This window comes from Rhamphochromis longiceps, linkage group LG12 (genome assembly GCF_057381845.1).
Source record: "Rhamphochromis longiceps isolate RC_006_pf linkage group LG12, R_longiceps_female_GT1.1, whole genome shotgun sequence".
Taxonomy (NCBI): Eukaryota; Metazoa; Chordata; class Actinopteri; order Cichliformes; family Cichlidae; genus Rhamphochromis; species Rhamphochromis longiceps.
Window position 1 is genome coordinate 10,064,971 of NC_140568.1, and position 5,181 is coordinate 10,070,151.

Consider the following 5,181-nt stretch of genomic DNA (forward strand, 5'->3'; position numbering starts at 1 on the left):
TTTACACTGAACTGTCTGAGCGCGGGTTCGAGTCCTGGTTGGGACAAAGGTTGTGTTACATTATCAAAAGTTAAACACCATTTTCAATTTACTTATTGTGGATAACATTTATTTTTCACTTTGCTTTTAATTTTTATTTCATTATCATTTTATTTAGATTATATAGTGTTATGGCCTGTGGAGCAATTTTTCTGCATTACGTACCTATACTGTCATAACTCAGACTGTATCATGACAGTCTTGAGATGATACATACCAGACATATAGTCTACAATTATGCAGACATCCAACTTTTAATAAAAAGACTAAAGCTAAAACTATAATACAGATACATTCTGATGACATAGAAAATGATGCTTATACATAATTTAAACAAGGCATGTCTGTAATAAGTCATCTGTCTGCTTCCTGGTGGCTGTTAGTTTATATCTATTCATTTTCCAGCACAAACTCAGTACTGACATCATTACTTTATTCCAGTCATGCTCTTGCCAGCCTCCACTCTGCATGCTTTAAATCTGTTGCTCTTCTGCTTCTACCATTCTGTGTTTCAGATCCTCAGCTATGCAGCCCGCCTCCTCTCCTTTCTCCTCCTCACCGTGGTCACTCAGAACCCTGTCCCAGCCTCCATCTTCATCACTACCAGCATTTTGACTCTGGGGTGTGGCTTATGCAAAATCCTGTCACTGCTGAGATTTCTTCTGCTATGATGGGTCATTGGAGTCTAACTGCCTAACAGTTACATTTATTTCTGTATCTCAATAAATCATGTTCGGTTTTTCCACATGATCTCTCCTTATTGAACTGCTTTTGTAGATAAGCTTCAAGCCAGAAAGCAACAATACCTAAACCAAAAATATTATCATCAGAAGTGAGAAAGTGTCTGGACTATCTCCAGCTGTGTTGCATGTATTAAAGATAACTTCAGACACTGTCTGGTTGTCATGTCTGAAACAGGCTGTATAGTCACACAGATAAAAGACAGCAGTCATGTTTCTAATATTACAAATCAACCAGAAAGATTATAAAGATAAAAGCTGTGAGACCCCACTAGAGAAAGGATGGCTTGTTATCATTACATGAAGTGATTTAGAAATAATATGTAAGCTTTCAGGGCTGCACTCATAGCTTTTTAAAACTGATTACCTGATGGTGAGCACACACAGGTATATAAACATACAGGTGAACTCTAAGAGGTTATAAAGAAGAGAGCTGTGCTGCTATTTTTACAGAACACAATTTATTCACATTTTTATATTTACAATCAGTTTTTATTTATATAAACAAAATAAACATTACAAAAGTAGAACAAAACTATCTTATGTACAATATCAACAGTTTCTCCCCTATTTCCTCTTTTCTTCCACCCATCTTTGTCTCTCTGCCTCGTAGAAAGGAGACTCCTGAATCTCCTTCCAGGTGCTCTTGGCTCGTGAGCCAAAGCCAACCAGCTGATCATCCTCAGAGGCTTCTGCAGCAACACTCACTCTGCTGGTCTTGCAGTTCAGAAGAGTCTTTATCTCTGTAAAGCTGAGGGCATACTGTACAAATGAATGCAAGCTCTCCTTGCCATGCCCTTCTTCCACAGAGGTCCCTGCAGCCTCTTCCTTCTGGAGATCTTTGATCAGGTACATGGTGTACCCGACATCATTCCCCAGAAGCCACCGGAAAGATTTCCCTTTATACTTTCCAAACTGCAGAATGTACTCTCCCTGCACTTCCTTCATGTCAGACTCATCCCCTCCTCTCTGATAGATGACAGTCAGAGCATTCTGATGTACAACATCATCCCTCACAGGTGCAGACTTGTCCTGCAGTTTGGGGTCATTTTTAATCCGTCGAGCTTCTTTTGACGGGTCCTGGAGAAGGTATCCAAGTGGCCCCTTGCGGAACAACCACAGAGATTTTCCCTGGATATGGCGCAACTTTCTTCTGCATCTTGACAAGCAGTGAAAAAATAAACAATTATATTAAACAAAATTGATTCCAAACACAAACAAAGACATTTCAGGTTATAATCTTGCTGCTGGGTTTACACAGCAGGATGCAGGAGAACAATAACGAGACTCAATTTGAAAGAACATTGACAACATTTGGGATAAAAGTGTTTTTTCCTCCAGGTATAACAAACTGTTCTGTCTGTAAATAAAAACCTTTCATGGTTGAATGATTATTGGCATATCTGCAAAATTTGTGGTAACTGCTTAGTAGTCATGGCACATAAGAATTGCTGGTAGATTAACAACATATATGTATTTAAGCTATCGTGTTTATTCATACACGAGTGGGCATTGCTCATGTTAGAGATATCAAAACAGATTTTCGCATTGATAAGGTGACTGACCATTACAACATGAAAGCAATACATTTTCTTTTAAAGCAGGTTCAGTCATTTAGCATGTCATCTCATAACAAGACACTTATTGGTTATTTAATTGTACCACATTATAGTAATGTCAGTGTCACAGCAGTCGGAAACCTACAAAGTTTATTTAATGGCAAAACACGTCAATGAAACACGTAATTTATTTAAGGATCACGTTCATTCATTTTTTACCGTGCCACTTTACAACAGCAGATAAACTCCCACCGTCTTTAACTGAGCGATGGATGCTTCGTAAATGCAATCGCAACACGCCTATTACCTGTAATATACACCTGTAAATGTATTCTGTTTGGTTTACTGTTATTTCAAACGACGTTTCTTACCTTTGATCAATGAATGAGGAGCGTTGGGATGTGTTGCGAGCGTTGAGTTACTTGTTTTCTCTCCCGAAACGTAAAAGAGGAGATTTTTTAAAAGTGCCGCCGCATCTCAAACTCGTTACAGCGCCGGAAGACCGTAGTGGCCAAAAATATATTACATCCGTAGTGGTTTAGCACTACCATAGAGAATGAATGGGAAACGGTTTAGGCCGTTTAGCTAAACAATCCCAGGCTCCCGCGCGACAAACGTCACTGCTGTTTAGTTTTCTGTCTTCATTTATGTTGGAAGTGATAGCAGAGCTGTACGTTTTAACTTGTTTCCAAAACCCCGCAGTCAGGACATGTTATATTGTATTTAGATAGAAGCTAGCGAGCTAACTCCCTGCTAACTTCTAACTCCGTTAAATGTCATAAATTCCGTTTTCATGGATGCCTGGATGTTAAACTCAATTGTTACACCTGGTAGAGCAGAACGCTGATCATTTTATTAAAGATGAAAGACTTTAGACAGTTTTTCAACTCTCAGTAATGCCATAGTGATCGTTTGATATATGGACCTGCAGCGGAGTTTAGACCCAGACACGGCTAGTGACGTCAGACTGAACAATCGGATAGTTCTATCACGTGCACGTGTACACGTTGACAACCGTAACCATGGTCGCCGAGGGTATTTAAATGCTGCACAAGGTTCCAAACGTCCGTTTACACTTGCTCGTGGACTTGTTTCGACCTGCTCCAACCTCAGCCTGTGGAAAGCTAAGTTTTGCAAAACATTTTACTAAAAGCGGATTTAATTTGAGAGCACAACAAGTACTTCATCTGTGGATCGTTTGTACTTGTTTTTGTTTTTCAAGTTTGAAGATGGCTCGCCGTGGACCCGGACTCCCCGACTGTCACCTGGACTTCGCTGCAGGTACGTTTGAAAATTTCTTTAAATGTAAATTACTGTAATAATTTAACAAGTTCCAGTGTGAATATCAAGTTCTAACGTGATCAAATATGTGTATTCCAAGATTGTTTCCCGTAAATTGTTTGTATGTTTTAAATTTTCCGGGAGAGGTGTAGAAATTATTAACGACTGGTGTATGAATATGAAAAAAGGTGTTACTTTGATTTGAAGGCATCAAATTTGACACTTTTCTTTAAAATGAAATGGTTAAAAATAGCTTAATGGACTAAAATTTGTAAAATGCCCAAAAATCAGTTTCTGTGGTAACGGCATCTTCAAGATGTCATGGCGTCAGAACACGCAGGCGTAAACACACAGATCCAGGTCCCCTCCTGACATCCTTTTCTTCTCCGGATCAAAGGCTTTATTGACATAAACTATATTTTTTCTCTGCTGCAAAACACAAAGATAGCAGATAGCTTTTCTTCAAATTCTTTAATTCTCAATCGCTTTTGCAACTTTGTACTTTTGTATTACTTGCAGCAACAACTCCACCTCATTGTTAGTCCATTTAAAAAACTCGTCGCTTTTCCTTTTCATTTTCCTGCACGTTTCAAAGAGCCGGAAAGTAAATAAACGGCAGACAGAAATGAGGCAGGTCCAGTCACCTTGCGTTTCACGCATGCGCAGTACTGGAACGTAAGCGTTTTCGGCCGTTTCAATGTGGACACACAACTCTGTGAAAACGGTAGTTTGGACACGAGCATTTTCAGACAAAAACGCCTTTTTCAAATTGATCCGGGCTAGTGTGACGTAAGATCACAGGCCGTTCCAATGACGTCACCAATCACCACACTTCAAAGCACAAAGCCTGCGTTGTCACAGTAACGCATTCTGCGATAGGAGGTCATATATAGGAGTGAACTTGACTCTCACACAGCCTTAACTGTCTGCCTGTCCTCATGTCTGCAGTGCTGCTGTCTCCGGTCACCCTGCATGTTTCTAAGGTTAGTTTTCTCCATATTTATATTGTTCTTGTAGTTTTTGTCCTCTGGTTTTTGTCCTTGAGGTTTGAATATACATGTCAAATCAAATCAAATCACTTTTATTTTCACATCACATGTGCAGGTACATTGGTACAGTACATGTGAGTGAAATTAATGTTGAAGTTCCAGTTGTGAAGCTGAGGTGTCTATGAAGTGTTCAGCAGTCTGATGGCCTGATGGAAAAATCTGTCTCTCAGTCTGCTGGTACGGGACCGGATGCTGCAGAACCTCCTTCCTGTGGGAAGTAGTCGGAACAGTTTATGGCTGGGGTGACTGGAGTCCTTGATGATCCTCCCCGCTTTCCTCAGGCAGCGCTTCGTGTGTGTGTGTGTGTGTGTGTGTGTGTGTGTGTGTGTGTGTGTGTGTGTGTGTTGTACTCAGATTAGGTTTGAAGTGTCTGTGTGGTGCAGCTGGTCTGGTCTGTCTCTGTACAGTCGAGGCTGCACCCACCTATAAAAGGTGGAGGCTCACCAGGACATGCACACCTCACAAGTTCCCGGCTCTCTCGACTCTGTTGAAGACGGGTTTCTTGGAGAAGGG

The 5,181-nt window shown here is 40.5% G+C and overlaps 1 long non-coding RNA gene across 1 annotated transcript; it reads left to right on the forward strand.

Annotated features, from left to right (window-relative positions):
* Positions 1–2,715: 2,715 nt before the first annotated feature.
* On the forward strand, positions 2,716–4,971 carry LOC146656904 (uncharacterized). The gene is made up of 3 exons (XR_014914190.1): positions 2,716–3,619; positions 4,568–4,602; positions 4,839–4,971. It is a non-coding gene; the product is annotated as an uncharacterized LOC146656904 (long non-coding RNA).
* Positions 4,972–5,181: the final 210 nt, after the last annotated feature.